This window comes from Drosophila miranda (genome assembly GCF_003369915.1).
Source record: "Drosophila miranda strain MSH22 chromosome Y unlocalized genomic scaffold, D.miranda_PacBio2.1 Contig_Y1_pilon, whole genome shotgun sequence".
NCBI lineage: Eukaryota > Metazoa > Arthropoda > Insecta > Diptera > Drosophilidae > Drosophila > Drosophila miranda.
The window spans coordinates 40,378,852-40,398,078 of NW_022881603.1; the positions used below are offsets into that span (position 1 = coordinate 40,378,852).

Below are 19,227 nucleotides of genomic sequence, written 5' to 3' on the forward strand. Positions count from 1 at the left end.
GCGATGAATGATGGAACGAAATTAATTTGAAACTGGATGAATGGAAATATTTGTGGAGTAATATTCATAATTGAAAAATATAATTCAATTGGCTACATAATATCCAAGTTTTACAACTATTCAACTTAAATGAATGGAGAAAAGACTGGTTCCATTCAGTGAGTGATGTGAATCATGTGAAGACTGCCTTAAATTGGTATTTTGTGCTTCATTCCACTGTACTCCACTGTAATCTCTCTGCTCACATTCAGACTGTATAAATCAATGTTTTCTCGAACTCCTTGGATCCAATTATCCTGATAATCTTCCTTTTATTTCTGTCTATTCAAAGCTGTCGTTTGCCATCTGCCTTAGTTAAAGTTTCAGCTTGCTGAAAAGTTCATTGTGACTCGGCGGACATTCAATTCCTTTCAGCTCTGACAAATGTCTGTTTTTTGCGCCTGCCTGCCCCTCGGACAACTTTCCAAAACTGCCATCAATTTCTGGGGCCAGGCTGGTCATTAATTGATGCCCCATGTCCTGCGCTGCAGTGCCCTGAATAGCCCGCTGCTAGGCCTTCTCCTGCGGAATCATATCCATAAATTGCCGGGTCACACTTGTGGCCAACTATTTAACATAGCCGGCCGCATATGACGGAGTGAGCTGCCATCGACGCCGACGCCGACGATATCGCTGTCCCTACCGCCCTGTGAGTGTGGTCGGTGGTCGGTGGTCTTCAAAACAAAAGTTTATGGTTACACCCCAAGCGCACCCATGTGGATGATGATTAAATGTTGGAGGCAGTCAGAGAGAAGGAAGGCCACTCGGCCACGCAGCCACGCTGCCACTGCCACTGCCACACCCCATTGTCTTACGACTCGCATAATACCCGCATTAATGACGTCGATTTCAATAAAAACAGCCAACATTTTATGCCTAAGCGAGCGCGTTTTAATGCGAAAGTCAAACAGACACGTTATAAAATAAATATAACTCATACGCCCTGTCTGCAGCAGGAGCCAGGAGCCATGAGCCATGTGGCATGCGGTATGAGCCAGGGGCAGAAAGCAGCCACAGAAAGAGCAACAGAAAGAGCAGCTGCCCAGCGTTATTTCCGGTCCCAAACGGAGCAGTGCGTGACCAATGTGGAAGGGCCGGGCCACATTTGCGGACCAACAAGGATTAAATGTACTATCAGTAATATTTTCCCCCTTTTTCGCTCGAAATCAGTGTTCGCCGAGCCTAAATACCAAATGAATAGACTAATATCGCACCAGCCAATTCCAGCACTTTCGATAGCATTTCAAGCACACATTCAATCTAATCTAATGCCAATATTGACCCACATTTAGGCGCAAAGTAGTTTCACCCGCTCCTGCCCCACACACCGACGACTCCAATAACGATTTTGATATTAGTTGAACACGCCAAGTTTGGTACTTCAACATTGATTTGTGCCCCGCAGGACAGAATCGCAGGATACCAGGATTCCGGGGGTGGCGCGCAGAATATTACCCGGATTGGATCATATAAACATAACACTACCGATTTATGGTCGATGCAATTGCCCCGCATTCCTGCCAGAAAAGGCATTTGCATAACGAGCTGGCCATTTTATGTGCCATATAACCCACGACTATTTCCTGCTTTCCCAGCTATCCCGCTTGCCACGTGACAGAAAAGCGTTAAAAGCCATAAAGGACTATGAGTGCGAGGGGGGCGTTAATTAATTATCAGTTAATCAGTTAATTGAAAATGGCGGCGGAAAACAAACGGAGCAAATGAAAGAATCTGTTTAGATGCCTCAGAGCTCCAGCATCAGCTTTGGAATTTTATTTCCTTGGCATATTTGATTGCAGGCTCCGCTCTGATCCGGAGGACGTACACACACCCATTCCCAAGCCTTTGAATATCAGGTGTGAAAGACTTTCCTAACGGAAATTTTTGCAGCATTTCCATGTCAAAGCATTGATGCGAGCGAAGCAAGTTTGCTTCAGTTTTCTCGCAGTTGTGCATCTCCTGGCCGTAATATGTCTCTTGGATCAGGGACGGGAGCACATCCCGGAAGGTCGCGTTCCTGTGGCGGTCACGTGAAACCATCATCAATCTAGGAGCACTGGCAACGACACTTTAACGACTTCTTGCGGATTACTTCAAACAAAATAACCACTTTGTAGTAGGAAATTTTATGTTGCCACGGTTGGTGTTGATGGCTTTCGGCTTCAGCTTCAGCTTCTGCTTCAGATACGTCTACGGCCACGGCCACGGCTTTGGCTTCTGCTCAGGATATTTCACTGCATTTTGGCCAAAGTTTTTCTGCGTGCCCCGAAAGTTTACACCCCCTCCCCCATCCAAAAACATACATATCTACGTGTCAGTGGGCAGCCGCAGTGCAAATTGTTAGACTCCGCCTGGCTTAAAGGAGCAACAGCCGCAGAGTGTGGCAGATAAATATTTATTGATACTGCAGCAACGTGCCGTAATTTGCGTACAGTTATGGTTATGGTCCAGTTAGATGCAGTAATTTTGGGCTCAGGACCTCCTGCTGAAGACTGCAATGGGTGGCATAATTGTTTTACATAGAGAAAATGGTACGGGTGGAATCAACGGATTTATGCACAGCTGCAACTATAAGTGGCAGTGCATGAATGTTTATCCTGAGGTAGTTATTAATTAGCTAATCATTCCCTTTCAAAAATGTATAGTCTATTACTCGTACTAAAAACATTAAGTGGATAAGTGTCTCCAAGGAACAGAGGAATATCTACATGATATCTTCATCATTGTGGCGCCAAAAGCTCTTTCGCGTTCCCAGTTAAACAGGAGCTTTCTTTGTTTTCGTTTATGGAGCTTTTGAATGTTCATCGGAATAAATATAAATTTATATATTTATTATTTTCTACAGCAGCCTATGAATCCGTATGTTCCCAGAGGTTTTCCATCGCCCGGACTAATGTTTAGTCGAAGATACCCTCCTCGGCGGCCTTGTTCACCAGACCCTTCAGGGTCCAGCCGCAACCTCGACGCCGACCTCGGTGATCTGGTTGGAGGGCAGGAAGAAGCCGTAAGTGCCCTTGTCGCGCAGCTCTACGGTGCAGGTGAAGGGGATGTTCTTCACGCCATAGGCCCAATCCTTGGCAGCGCCAGAGACGACATCTGAAGGTGAGTGTTGCGGTCAGTTGGGAAATCGAAGGGAAAGCAAATCGTAATACTCACAGTTCAGCAGACCGCTGGTGCCGTAGGTGAAGGCTGAGCCGTAGGGCTCAGACGCAGCATCGGAGAAGGCGGCGGCGATGCGCTTCATCTTTTCGTAGTTGGGGGGGAAATCGGTGTTGCTGTGGCCGTAGGGCAGGAGCACATACTGGCCGTAGGCGTGGAAGGCCATGTAGGAACGGATGTAGCCGTCCTTGAAGGAGCTGACGAAGGACTGCAGGCTGAGGATCTCGATCTCGGTGTTGGGCTCGTCGCCGCCGAACCAGTGGTCGCAGGGCTGGTCGATGTTCCAGCCGGCACCGCCCCAGTGGTAGTCGAAGTTGCGGTTCATGTCGATGCCGTAGCAGGGGCCGGAGGAGTTTGTGGCGCCATTGGGACGTCGGTTCTTGCGCCACAGGCGCTCCACTTCGTGGGTGTAAACGAAACCGTCGGGGTTGACCATGGGCACTACAATCCAGTCGAACTCCTCGCTCAGGCGCTGCATCTCAGGGTCTTCGGAGTTGATCAGCTCGTTGAGGAGGAAGGTGACGGTGGCCGAGGAGATCCACTCCATGGATGTTGCCCTCCAGGAAGATGGCCTTGTTGCCCTCTCGCTTCGACATCCTGATGCTCTTGATGTCGCGGCCCTCGTATGACTGGCCAATCACCTTGCACTCCAGGTAGTCGTGGGCGGCGCACTCCTTGTCCACCCAGTCGTAGATCGTGTCCAGGGTGTGATACGACTCCCACTCCATCTGAGAGTTCTTATCCACAGCAGACTTATCCAGCAATCTGAAGAACAGAAGGTAGGTATTTTAGATATGATCCGACCGGAGATCAATTACAGTTACTTCTGCAGATCTTCGACAATCACTTTATAGATAATCTTCAAGTCATTCAGATTACCCTCAACGTACTTTTGGAGCAGGGGACCCACAATGATGTTATAACTATGACCAGGACCAGCCAGCTCGTTGAGGAAGTGCACCTGGAATGATATTCGGATTTCACTGAACTGTTCGTCTGTAGCACACACGATCTTCTTACGGAAATATCTTCGTAGATCTCCTTCAATTCCTCCAATTGCTCTTCGTTCTCGATGAACAAACTGTAGACCTTGAAGTGGTCGAAGCGAACAGCCAAACGGTCCGTTGTCGACGACTTGGGCGCGGCCATGACCAGCGGCAGGATGGCGAGTAGGAGGAGGAGCAGTCTCATGTTGGTGTCTGGAACGGTCGAGCGTTCACTGTGTCGCCAGTAGATCCGGACAAGGCTTTTATTTGTCGCAGGAGTGGCCACTCCAGATGGCGTTATCTAAGGCTGATAGGTGTATTGAATGTGGGAATAGTGGAAATAATTGATCAGTCATCTGGCGTGTGTCTTGCCCGTGCTTATCTGGTACCTTACCCTGTCCAACCTACCACAAAGTAAAGACTGAACTTTGCTACTCCCGTATACTTAGCAAACTGCGTTCTCCGCTCCGATGACGTCTCCTTCTACCCCCAGAGTCAAGTCTAGTTAAATAATAAAATGCACCAAACGGGAAGACAGACACTCTCGTTATCAGGAAGTGCCACTTTAATCAAAAATTGCAACTGTTTATGAAATAAGTGCATCCTATCACCATCAATATAGTAGTTGCTTGCATTGGCCGATTTCCTTCATTTGAAATTCTCTTTTCACCGCGCCACACTTAGTGGTGATGCACATTATGATGGACAGTCTATAGAGATGGCAAACATCTTGGCAATTGCTTTGAACTCGTATAGACTTCGTTCTTTCAGTTCCCCTTTTTTGCTGTCAAGCAGATTTGTTTATAGATCAGTTTTCAGTAAGAGTGGTCAAAGGTGTAAGGCGTCAAAGTGATTAACAAATTGCACAAATTGTACAATTTGCCCGCGGGGCGTACAGAAGCCAGAGCTAAGACCGAGACAGAAGCGGCTGACCAGACTGTATTTTTCAACTTTTTTACTGCCATTGTTATAAAAACGGTAGCGGCACTCTTTGAATTTGTGAAGCCCCGTTTCTCAGCACCGCAGCAACATAGCCCAGGCTTAAATTTCCCAGATTAACGTGCCGACACCTGGGTTTTTTAGCAAATAATTACTTTATTGGTTATTTATTCCCAAAGGTAATCAGCTTCATTATATTTTATAATATCTATATATATTTATATCTCAGATCACTTTCTAGAATTGATTAAATTCATAAGTTAACCAAACGCAAGTAATGGCTATTTCAATATCTATTTCAGTTTCGCAAAGGTTGTATTCTTGAAAAAATCAATGACTTGCTGCTCCATCCCTGCCCAGTGCCACCAGCCGTTCCAGCACCCAGCAGAATCAGAGCCGATGGACTCCTCAAGCAAGCCTCGACATTTCCGCTCTGCATAATTCCAGCCCTAGAGCACAGTCTGAAGATCGTTAATCGTTACTAAAAAGAATATGTGAAAAGCTCTGTAATGCTTCCAAAAGGAGGAATAGTTTACTGAGACTTTACTTGATCAATGAAATGATCCTCTTGGCATTCTCAAATTCTGGTAAGCGTTCCTAGCTCATTGGTGTCCAGGTGGTCCTGATCATTCAAGTCCAGTGTTGGATCCGTTTCTGCAATCCCAAACATACCCGCCATGAGATAGCCTCCAGCCATAATGTCATCTGGCTCCAGTTTCTCCGGCGGAGCAATCAGGGCATCGTCGCCTTGGTAGACAAAGGGGAGTCGGAGGATCCAGTAGGCGCTCTGCGATAGTCGGGGTGGGACCATGCTGCCTAAGGTGAAAGTGTACTTGTCCTTTCCCATGCAGACTTTGGGGTCGACGATGATGTTGACGGGAGCCTTGGGAGTGACCCCATGAATACGCATTAGCTGGGCCAAATAAATATTTTGGGATCGGCAGGGACAAGGATAGTACTCGAACCCCACGAAGATTTTCAGCACCATCCGATCGCCGTGCTTGCGATATCGTCGCTGTTTCTTACTCATATGCGGCTGGTGGAAATTGTGATAGTGCTTGGTGGCGTGTACAAGCCTAAGCTGGACGTCCCAGGGCAGGAGGAAGTTGGCGCCGGAGAGAAAGCCGCTTTGGAAATGCTCCTGTAGGCCCGTATTGTGGCTGTAGATGGAACTGGGGCCGACACAGGCCAGTGACCAGCTGGGGAACAGAGGCAGGAGTCCGACTTTACTCAAGGTGTGCACCAGGCCAGGCAGATATTCTGTGGTAGATGTCAAGCACATGCTGGGCAGAGGGGCGATCGAATCGGGATCACAGGATTCCTCATGCTTTTTGGCGGGTTCTTTTAGCTGCAGCACCAGCTCGTTATTTGACTCCACGCTGGATGTGACGCTACTGGTGGATTCCGCTTCAGAGCTGGAGCCCTGATCGAAGCACGGTTCGGATTCGTTCAGCGAGACTCCGAGTCCGGCTATGGACATGTTCAGATCCGATCCAAATGTCGGGGACAACAGCCATTTCTCCGAGTGATGTGCTGCTCCTCCTGCTCTCCCGTTGGCAGTTCCTCATCCTCCTCGTCCGGGTCCAGTTCTGCGTCCTGGGCCAGACGATTCTTCCCGGCGTGCAGCAGGGGAAATGCAACCTCAAAGGCCGCTGCCCGATATTCATTGTTGGTCGGTTCGAAGATGGGAATCTTGAACTGCTTGACCTTCACACAAAGATTGCACATTTTGACCATGTGATCGGAGAACTCATAGTTGGCCTGACGCAGGCTGAAGGGGTCCTCTCTCCTTCCCTGAGTCCGGCCACAATTGCAGCTGGAAAAGTGAATCACTCCACTGTTGTGCTTGTCATGCGTCATTTCCTTGGGCTGGGTGCAGGGCTGGGATCGCAGGCTGAGCTGCTCACACTGCTGCCTACCATCCTGCCAGTGCCTGAGACAGATGGCCGTCATCTTGGCTATGGACGCCTCAGCCGGTGGTCCGCGTCCCTCCTCCTCAAAGGCGAGGGTGGCTTCGGACAGCAATTGCTGGTGCATTGAGCTGCCGTAGATGGCTGGGGCAGCCTGTTTGTAAGCCTCTATGCCCTTCTTGAGGCCCATCTCGCACAGATGTGCCCAGAATCTGAAAAGCAAACAGGTAAACAGAGAAAATCCCGAGCTTAAAGGAGGCCTGACTCACTTGTTTTCATAGTTTAGGCTCTCATCGAAGGACTGCAAAAAGTCCTGCTGCAAAGAACCAGAATGAATGACTAAACGCTTTACGCCGTCTTCCAGCCACCAACTCACATAATCCTCGTTTCGGATCTCGTTAAGTGATTCCTGTGTTCCTGCACTGCTCACCAGCAGCTTGTGCAATTCCGCAATGCAATCGTGCCACTCCTGGGAGTTGAGCAACTGAAGCTGTCCCCTTTGTGGTACCTGCTTGAAGGAGCCCTCGTCGAAGCAGCCTAGCAATGCGTCTTGGACGTGCCTCTGGAGAAAGTGCCAGGCGGTGTGCTCTGTCTTGTACTGCTGCTCCTCGTAATTTGTGTTTTCGAAGGACTCGCCAAAGGACTTGACGAACCCGTCGAAGGTGGCCAGTTCAAGGACTTCCTCTTCTTTGACATCTAGCTTGCGCATGTCCAAGTTTAGGAATTCTATGGATTGCAGAAGTCTGTCTGCATGGAGATGATCGTGGGCATTGTAGAAAACAAACTGCTTATTGTTGGGCAGAGCCAGCAGAGAGCTCGAACTTCTGTTGGTAATTATCTGGTGGTGGCGCAGGAGCTCATAGATGCTGTCCTCCGTTTGGAATTCGCAGGCAGACACGCATTCCCGGGTCTTGCCCTCCTCTTGGGTAAAGTTCTCGAAGAGAAATAGAATCCTGGGGGTACACAGGCGGCACTTCTCGCCAAGCAGTCTCCCAGCAGAGGTCTCCTTCAAGAGACTGGGCAGAAACTGCATCAGATGCTGTTCTCTGGCGAACTTCATGAGCTGAAAAATGGTCACCAAAGAGAGATCAAAGGTCTGACCTTCTCCAGGTAGACTAAAATGTGGCAGACGTGGAGGGCCAGTAGCATCATTCGCACGAACCGGCACTTCATCCGTTCGTAGAAGCCATCGAAGTCGAACGGGGCCCCGTCCTGTTCCATGGTTTCATCTATCTGCTGACCCAATATCGCATCGTCGAAGGTCGTTTCGAAGTGCAGCAGCAAAGTGGAGGTGCCTGGTTTATAGTAGCACTGCAACTGTCCGTCAGTCGGCTCATGGTCTACAGGTGGTTCCATCCCAAAGGCCCGCATTTTGTTGGCCAGCACACATCGTGATCGGCCAATAACTCCAACGAACACGAGGGACCGGCCCAGCTGGTTCAATTCTTGGCTAATTGAAGATAAGCAATTGTGTATAGTCGTAACTGGAAGATACAGTACTCTTACGCCACATGCTCAGGTGTGTTTGGAAATGTCCAGGTGTAGTAATCTTTCGATCCCATTTGAAAACCAAATTTTTAAATTGTGTTTGGAAATCAGCTGTTTGCGAACTGCCAACCTGTTGGAAACAACGATAGTAGCAGACTCTGCGATAGTATCGAAAGTTGGAGGCAGATAGTGGGCATTTTGATTATCCTTCATGTTTGGCTTAAGCAAGTTTGGCTTAGTTTTTGTTGAACTATGTTACGAACCTTTGTTTTCTTCGGGGCAACGCCGGCTAGCCAGTCATCCCAGGGCTGGGTACTTCCCAAGCCCTCATCTCGCACAATATACCAACTAATTGGACATCTCGAACAAATTGAAACAACAAAAGTAATCGACAAAAAAAAACTGCAAACGGACTCTACTCGACAAACAACATTACAGTAACTTCCTTCAACACAGACGTGGACCAGGTCGAGGTGTCGATGTTTTTACCCCTGACGTACCCACCCTACCTGAGATCTGAATAACAACGTTTTGGATCTGCCTGCCATGTGCAGCAGCCTTACCCTCTCGTTGCTGTGGCTCCTCTTCCCCCCATATGAAACGCTTAGCAATTCATTTTCTTCGTTATAATTTTCACTTCAATTTCCTAATTTTACACGGTATCATCGCTACACTAAGCCTGCCTATTCATTCCCCCTTCATCTTATCATTACGGGCGGCTAATAACTAAATAGCTAGATAGAAATAATTAATATAATAAATATAAACAAGTTACATATAGATATAATATGGGCGGACTTAAATTAGGGGATTAACATATACATATTGTAAACTTTTAATAGCACGGTTTTATTATATGTTCTTCTTTCTTGATCGTCGTATTCGAATGAATGTGTGTTGGCATATCGATACTTGTCCTCGACAAGTATCGATATATCGAGTACATTGGTATTTCTTATAATACTATTGATGAGTAAATCTTAAACTAATATTCAAATCTTATAAACTAATATTCATATCTTACATTCGGGAAACCTGACTACAGATCGCCCACGATCTACACACTAAGGCATACAGTTGGTTAAACATTTCTTTTTCGGTATTGTCTTACTTAACATACTATTTCATCGATTAACAACATGAGACCATGGTTTTATCCTTACACTCTACCCAGGGTTTAAGCCTTGCTGGTTCTAGTATACTTCGGAATGGCATTTGCGTCAACTGACAGTCCTCAATGTCGACAACCTCATAACGATCATTATCCAATACTCTATTGATCCTGTACGGTCCTCGATACTTTGGTGCGAACTTCTTATTGATCCCCGGTGTTGTGTCCACATGCCGGACTGCTACATAGTCACCGGGTTCATACTTTAATGGGGCTCTATGTTTATGGGCATACATCTTCTCATTTCTTTTCTGCGACAACCGTATGTTCTCACTTGCTATTTCTCTTATAGTTTCCAACTCTCTAAGTTCTGACGCTAACTTCTCCTCTAGGTATTCGGTTAATTCATCTACAACGGGTCCTTTCTGGGGTATTCCAAATAACAATGTGCTAGGTGTCTTTTTCGTACTGCTGTTAACGGAGTTATTAATGGCGTGCTCTACCTTGCTCATCAAACTATACCAATCGGCTTGCTCAAGGGGCTTTGACAGTTTTCCTAACATAGGAGTAAGAACACGATTCACCCGCTCCACTTGGCCATTCGCCTGCGGTGCACCTGTAGCTACCTTAATGTGCTCTATCCCTCTCTCCTGCAGAAAACTAGAGAACTCTAACAAGGTGAAACAGGTCCCACGATCTGATATTATCCTAGTAGGGCGACTATAGAAATCAAAATATTTACTTAAGGCATCCTTCGCTTCCCGCGTGCTGGTACTATTAACCGGGAACAATTTGACAAACTTAGTGAATGCATCTATTACCACAAGGAGCTGTTTTCGCTTAGATCTAATACTCGGCAACGGACCCAAATGATCAACATGTAGGGTATGAAAAGGAACACACGACTTTGGGATACTATGGAGCGTTCTGTTATGGATTGTTTTAGTCATCGAGTGTAGTATACACGGTCGACAGTTTCTGATGAACCTTGCCACTTTACTTCTCATTGACGGAAACCAGTAGGTCCTCAGAAGGTCACTCACGCACTTCTCTGCGGCCAGATGTCCTAGTTTTTCGTGTGACCGCCTTATCAACTGCTCTTCCATACACATTGGCACATAGAAACATAGTTTGTTTTCACAACTCCTCTTGTAAACAATACCATCTATCTTTTCAAAATCTACTTCAATTCCATCCTCTAGCATTTTTCGAATCCTAACTACTTCCTTGTCTCGCATCTGTTCTGTTTGCAATATCAAATCAACATCTTCTGGCGTTGCACCTACTACCCCAACTATCAATGATTTTAGTAATCTTTCCTCCTGAAACTCTAACTTGTCCCTCTCTACTGTATCCTCAACACATTTTTTCTCTTTATCTGAATTCCTACTACTAATGTACTTTACTCCCCCCACCACATCGTTAACGCTTCCTCTACATTGGCTCAAATCTCTAATTTCAATCTTCGATCCATCCTCTTCCCTATATTCACTATTCTCTATGTTATCTCTACAATCACTACCAAGGTTCTCTCTATCATCAGACTTCCACCTATTTCCCAATCTACTTCCTACTGCACTTGATTCTCCACACTCAATCGCAGGGTTCTGTACGGTACTTCTACGCTCTCTACTGATATTTAATTCTCTACACTTAATAACAGGGTTCTCTACGGTACCTCTATGCTCACTACCAGGGTTGTCTCTACTTACACTATTCCTTGTATATTGCTTTCTACTCTCATCTTTTTCTAAATTAGACTTTTCTAAACCGTATTTGACTCTATAACCATCCTCTAACATATTCGTCACTTGATCTTGTCTGCTCAGCGCATCAACGTGCGCCATACTGGCCCCAGGTCTGTGCATAATGGAGTAATCATAGTTCTCTAACTCTAGGGACCACCGTGCTATCTTAGGACTAATTGACTTTCTGGTTAACGTCTGTACTAACGAATTACAATCCGTGATTATTTTGAAGGACCTATGCTCCAAATATGCTCTAAAACGCCTCAATGCATAAATTATAGCCAATGTCTCTAGTTCGAAACTATGATAACGTGATTCTCTTTCTGTTGTTTTGCCGGAATAATAGGACACAGGGTGCATCTTCCCATCATCTTGTCTTTGCATCAGTATTGCGCCATAACCGTATGAACTTGCGTCTGTATGTAATTCCGTTTCTCTATTTGGGCTAAAAATGGCTAATACCGGAGGATTTGCCAACGCATTCTTAAGAGTTTCAAACGTCTTCACCTGTTCTCTATTCATGGGAAACGGACCACCTTCTTTTAACAACTGCACCAAGGGCTTAGCTGTCGTCGCAAATGACAACATGAAACGTCGAAAATACGAAAAGAATCCCAAGCATGAGTGCAGTGCTTTTACATTTTGAGGGACTGGGTATTTTTTCAAGGCCTCAATATGGGAATCACTAGGAACTATTCCGTTTTGATTAACTTTATACCCCAGGAAATCGATGTTTCGATTGACAAACCTACACTTTTTTAGATTTATCTCTAAATTTTGCTCGCTAAACCGAATGCATAGTCTTTTTAATATATCCATGTGTTCTTCAACTGTTTTAGTCGCTACTAATATATCATCCATGTACACTACAATGCTTTTGTTCCTAATAAAGTCTCTCAAGAGCTCCGAAATAAATCTCTGAAAAATAGCGGATCCATTTTTTAACCCAAAGGGCATTCTCAAGTACTCATACTGTCCTTGCGGTGTCACAAACGATGTATACGGAACTGATTTTTCTTCTACGCCTATTTGATGATACCCACTTTTCAAATCTATAATGGAAAAACAGCACTTGTTTTCTAAAAACTCAAGACAGTCCTCAATAAGGGGCAATGGAAAATTATCTTTAACAATTCGTTTGTTCAGACCACGGTAATCGACACACATTCGAAGTTCTCCTGATTTTTATACCCGATACACAAAATGAGTATTGGGGTATATTAGATTTGTGGTAAAAGTGGATGTGTGTAACGTCCAGAAGGAATCGTTTCCGACCCCATAAAGTATATATATTCTTGATCAGCATCAATAGCCGAGTCGATTGAGCCCTGTCTGTCTGTTTGTCTGTCCGTCTGTCCGTCCGGCCGTCTGTCCGTCCCTATCAGCGCCTAGAGCTCAAAGACTATAAAAGCTAGAGCAACGACGTTTTATATCCGGTCTTCTGTGATATGTCACTGCTACAAGTATATTTCAAAACTTTGCCCCGCCCCCTTCCGCCCCCACGAAGGGCGAAAATCTGTGGCATCCACAAATTCAAAGATACGAGAAAACAAAAAACGCAGAATCGTAGGAGATGTCCATATCTTCTAGAGAGAAAAATCTGAACCAGATCGTATTATTATTATAGCCAGAATCAAGAAAACAATTTCATTCTTTCTCGCTCTGTCTCTCTCTAACACACAGGTTTCATGGTCGGTTTTGTCAATTGCAAAATATGAGTTCAAGGATCTCAGAACCTATAAGAGCCAGAGCAACCAAATTTGGTATCCACACTCCTGTGATATCGGACCTTGACCGTTTCGTGTCCAAATTTCGCCACACCCCCTTCCGCCCACGCAAAGGACGAAAATCTGGGGCATCCACAAATCTCAAAGACTATTAAGGCTAGAGTAACCAAGTTTGGTATCCGCACTCCTGTTACCCCCTTCCGCCCCCACAAAGGACGAAAATCTGTTGCATCCACAATATTGCACATTCGAGAAAACTAAAAACGCAGTATCATAGATAACGACCATATCTATCAGACTGTTGAATCTGGATCAGATCAGATAATTTTTATAGCCAAAAGGAACAAATCAATTTGCACTGGCTACGCAGCACCCGACGTCACGCTCAGACTGATTTTCTGTCTCTCGCACGCACTCTTTGTCGTGTCGTTTAATATTAGCGGCGTCTGCCGGAGGAGAGCCGTACTGACTTAGTATCGGGTATAAATTTAGAGTTGCGGTCTCCGCAGCAACTCACAACGTTCCCCCTCGTTTAAAATCGTTTCAAATCTGCTTGGATAACAGAATTTGAATATTAATTCAATTAAATTAAATTAAATATAAATATTTTCACACGTATTCTGCGAGCAGTGGCTCTGGCCTTTGTAGCTCCTGCTGTTGCTGCAGTGGGTACTGCGGGCAGTGCGTGGGCCACGGCTGGTATGTTCACCGTGTTGTGCGATACTTTGGTATAGCAATTCGATTCCTACTATAGTTTAATTTTTTCTTATCCCGCGCCGCAGGACGGCCACTCGTGGGCCACCTCTGCTTGGACTCTCCAGGAAAGAGATCAAGTACCTCCCTCATGCCTCCTGCAATCTGTGAACGGGAGATCGAATTCCAATGTGCTGTAATAAGTTCGTACTCCGTCGCAGATCAGCCTTTTGTGTGGCTCTCTCACCGGCATTCGAGTCTTGCTAAATTGTTTGCACACACGTTTGGTCCGGGGGAAGACAGCAATATTTTCAGCAGGGGGGAAGCCCTGCCGTGTGCCGTTCCGAGTCGTGCCCCAGTTTTTGGAGAGGCGACGTCGGTGCTACCGTGAGTGCCTGCTGGTCTTGCAGTTGCAATTGCTGGGGCGTCTGCTGTTGGTTCCTGCTTCTGCTTCCTCCAGAGCGTCCCCCAGGATATCGTTGATGGAATGCTTTGTGTTCATCTGCTGCTGCTGGTGGTGGCTCCCACATGGGATGTGTGGTGGCAGACCAGGCCACCAGGGCACTCCATCGACGGGATAGAGGGGATGCTGGCCAGGGACCTGCGGCCAGGTAAGGGCTGTCCAGGAGTGAAGGGGCGGCGGCGTCCAGGTGTTGGAGCTGCTGCGGCAGACCGGAAGTCAACAAGTTCAACACAGACTAAAGAAGATTCTCGAACAAAAGGTTCGTTTCTTTTATTAACTTCAAATTTATGCGAATGAGCCGTTCGTTTTAATCCTCGACGAGCTGCATGTTTGTTAGGAAAGGGAATGCTGCCAATGCCCTGTGCTGTGGGACAGCATTGACCCGCGCAAAAATTTGGCGAAGGAGTACACTGAAACTTAGGATGGATTTGGGGCCACTGCTGATCTATGGCAACAACAGAGATTTAAACATAAGCTTGATTCATATTTATTTCGAAGGATGATATGATGCGATGCGAGTGCAGAAAGTCCACGCCGGTTAGGAGCTCACGCGAGAGACGCTACCATGATCGGGATCCCACACAATAGCTAGATAATGCTCATGGCAGGAAGTGGGACATGTGGACGCGGTAAGGGAACCGTTTTCCCAGATTCGTAGATCTGGTAGATACGGTTATTCTCAATAATTCTGCGCTTTTAGTTTTCTCGTATCATTTAACTAGATACTGGATACAAAATTAAGTTTCTCTAGCCTTTAAAGTCTCTGGGATCTAGGCGCTCATCGGTTCGCACAGACGGACATACATACATGGCTAAATCCATTCGGCTATTGATGCTGATCAAGAATATAAATACTTTATGAGGTCGGAAAAAATTAAAATTATCTAGCCTTGAAGGAAAGTGATTCATCAATCGGATAAAATTATGAGTTCGGAACTGAGGGTTATTCTTCATCGGCTTAACTCAGGCTGTTGAGCTGTTTCAATTGAGGGTTTTATTGGTAGATTAAGTGGGTTCAGGTGAAGAGGCGACTCTGAGTAAATGCTTAAAGTACGCTTGTAAACATCAAATAAAACTTCCCATTACATTTTTATACCCGATACACAAAATGAGTATTGGGGTATATTAGATTTGTGGTAAAAGTGGATGTGTGTAACGTCCAGAAGGAATCGTTTCCGACCCCATAAAGTATATATATTCTTGATCAGCATCAATAGCCGAGTCGATTGAGCCCTGTCTGTCTGTTTGTCTGTCCGTCTGTCCGTCCGGCCGTCTGTCCGTCCCTATCAGCGCCTAGTGCTCAAAGACTATAAAAGCTAGAGCAACGACGTTTTATATCCGGTCTTCTGTGATATGTCACTGCTACAAGTATATTTCAAAACTTTGCCCCGCCCCCTTCCGCCCCCACGAAGGGCGAAAATCTGTGGCATCCACAAATTCAAAGATACGAGAAAACAGAAAACGCAAATTGTAGGAGATGTCCATATCTTCTAGAGAAAAAAATCTGAACCAGATCGTATTATTATTATAGCCAGAATCAAGAAAACAATTTCATTCTTTCTCGCTCTGTCTCTCTCTAACACACAGGTTTCATGGTCGGTTTTGCCAATTGCAAAATATGAGTTCTGGGATCTCAGAACCTATAAAAGCCAGAGCAACCAAATTTGGTATCCACACTCCTGTGATATCGGACCTTGACCATTTCGTTTCAAAATTTCGCCACACCCCCTTCCGCCCCCGCAAAGGGCGAAAATCTGTGGCATCCACAATTTCGACGATACGAGAAAACTAAAAACGCAGAATCGTAGAAGATGACTATATCTTCTAGAGTGCAAAATCTGAACCAGATCGTATAATTATTATAGCCAGAATCAAGAAAACAATTTCATTTTTCTCGCCCTGTCTCTCTCTAACACACACGTAGCATAGGCGGCTTTGCTTAGAGTAAAACATTAGCGCCTAGATCTCAGAGACTATAAAAGCTAGAGTAACCAAATTTGGTATCCGCACTCCTGTTAGATTTCACTATAAAACGTATATCTCAAAATTTCGCCCCACCCCCTTCCGCCCCCACAAAGGAAAATCTGTTGCATCCACAATATTGAGGATACGAGAAAACTAAAAACGCAGAATCATAGATAATGATCATATATATCAGATTGCTGAATCTGGATCAGATCAGATCATTTTTATAGCCAAAAGGAACAAATCAATTTGCACTGGCTACGCAGCACCCGACGTCACGCTCAGACTGATTTTCTGTCTCTCTCGCACGCACTCCTTGTCGTGTCGTTTAATATTAGCGGCGTCTGCCGGAGGAGAGCCATACTGACTTAGTATCGGGTATAACTGTAGAGTTGCGGTCTCCGCAGCAACTCACAACGTTCCCCCTCGTTTTTTTACTAGGACCAACGGGGAAGCATAAGGAGACTCACTATGACGGATTACTTTCTTTTCTAACAGATCATCTCTTATTTCAGCTACTTTCTCTCTCTCATGGTAGGATAAACGACGCGGAGTACAATGAAATGGTGTTGTTTCTGTTACACGAATCTGCATCTGATACTTTGGTGGTGCTTTAAAGTCAAATTCTTTGTGTAAATAGTATGTCTTAATAACTTCCCTACAGTTTTCCGCAAGAGTGGGGCCAAATTCGAAACCTTCGTTAATATGTTCCTCTTCATCAATCTCTACCGACGCACAAAAGTTAGTGAATTCGTCGCCTTGATTCATATTCTTGATGACCATTTTGTCATTCCTTGAGTTTTCTTGTGTCTGATTTTTAAATGGATTAGAACGTTTGATTAGCTCGCTTCTTTCTGATTGATTACCATCTAACTTATCATATAGTCTTATGTTAATATTATTTTTACTTTCGGTGAATAAAGACGCGCAGGTTAAACTAATAGCTTTTTGCTTTAACGAACTTAATGGTGTGTGTTGCTTCGCATTGATATTTTTCTTATGAACTAATTTTACTTCAATAACTTTAAGGGCATCGCGTCCCAACAATACCGGCAAAGGCAGCATGTTATCATCTACGATGTTTAATAAAACGATATATTTCTTTGTGCAAAATTCAATATGGCACTTAAATTTTCCCCATATGGGAATTGGTTGTCCTCCTAGTCCATAGTATTTCCTAACTTCATTATAGGCTTCAACTATAGCCGACTTCGGTAGCGAAGACTTATGAATAAAACCTACAGGGCTACCTGTATCAAATAGACTAAAAATACTGACGCCTCTTTGTTCACCAAACGGAAGTCATAAAGTGATTAACTGGACAGCCGCTAAATCGTCGTTGTTTTTTTCTCCTGGTCGCTCCTCATCTTGAACTGCAGCTACCCTAGTGGCCATCTTTCGTTTCGGGCACTGCGAATATAGGTGGCTGGTACTCCAACTGTTGAAGAATGACCATCTCTAGCAATGCACGCATGTATTGACAGACATATGAGTATGTAGACGTATGTACGAGTGAGAGACGTAACGAAGCGACGTTCTCTTATCTCCCTTTTTGTTCTCCCTTTCGTTTCGGTCTCTATCTGCCTGCGAGCAGAGCATTTATTAGTCACAAATAAACCTTACATATGAATGGTTGCGTTTTTACTTTTCGGTACAAGAACTTCCCTTGCAACGGCAGCGAAATTCTGTCCAACAGGTTATGGGCCCAGGTTCGGATTTTGTAAATTAAAAGTAAAGTGATTGTTTTAGTTACGAACTATTAACATCGGTGTGACTCAGAGACTAAACGATAATCAGCAATGAGCGGGATGTATCAAATAGACAAATTAGAGGAGGGAAATTATGACTCCTGGTGTATTCAAATGCGGTCTGTGTTGGTGCACGCTGAATTGTGGAGTGTGGCATCTGGTGACCTGCTACCAACGAATGTTCCCGAAGGTGTGAATTGGAAGGCCAAGGATGAAAAGGCGCTGGCCATGATCAAATTGAGTGTGAAAACTTCACAGTTGGGATACATTAAAAATTGCAGTAAGTCGTCCGAAGCATGGAACAAATTAAAGAGTGTTCATCAACCAAGTGGACCTGTACGAAAGGTTCAACTGTACAAGAAATTGCTAAGCAAGCGCATGGACCAAAGGCAAAGCATTTCAAGCTACATTAATGAGTTCGTGGATATTCTTGATGGCCTTGGGTCAGTAGGAATCGAGCTAAATGATGAACTGCGCTCAATTGTTTTGTTGTCAAGCCTTCCAGAACAATTCGAAAATTTCGTTGTCGCCATAGAGACGCGCGACAGTCTGCCGACTTTCGATGTTCTATGCGTAAAACTGAAGGAAGAAGGCGAACGAAAGGGAAACACAGAAGATCAAAAGGAATACGCAAAGGCATATACCGCAGTACATAAGCCGGCCGCGCACAGAGCGCAAAAGAAGAGAAACAATACAATGATATGTTTCAAGTGTGGTGAGCGCGGGCATATGAAGGCTCAGTGTAAGAAGGAGAGCGCAAATGTGGAAAGGGCAGCAAGAGTGGAGAACAAGCAGTGCAGTCTATTAAATGCGTTGGACGCAGATAATTTGAAAAAGAGTATGTGGTGTTTGGATAGTGGTGCCACAAGCCACATGTGTTGTGAGAAACAGTTATTCACAAAGGTCGAGAAACACACAGAAATGATTGGTCTGTCTGACTCCGGTTTCCTAAAAGCTGAAGGAAAAGGGGAAGTAGAGCTGAAGACAGAGATATGCACGCTGCTGTTAAAGAATGTTCTCTATGTGCCCGAAATGAATGGAAATTATTTCTCGGTGAGCAGCGCTGTACAGAATAAATGTTTCGTCACTTTTGGACAAGAATATGCACGAGTTATCCAAAATGGCGAATGCATTGTAAAGGCGAACAGAGTTGGAAACTTGTATATGTTTCGAGGAAAACAAAACAACTGTTTTGCGGCGGTTAAGGCTGATGGTGCCCTGTGGCATAAACGGTACGGCCACTTGAACATC

The 19,227-nt window shown here is 45.2% G+C and overlaps 2 pseudogenes; both read right to left on the bottom strand.

Moving 5' to 3' along the window:
• Window positions 1–2,581: 2,581 nt before the first annotated feature.
• LOC117190754 lies at window positions 2,582–4,404 on the bottom strand (annotated as a pseudogene).
• A 971-nt stretch (window positions 4,405–5,375) lies between these two features.
• LOC117190753 lies at window positions 5,376–8,645 on the bottom strand (annotated as a pseudogene).
• Window positions 8,646–19,227: the final 10,582 nt, after the last annotated feature.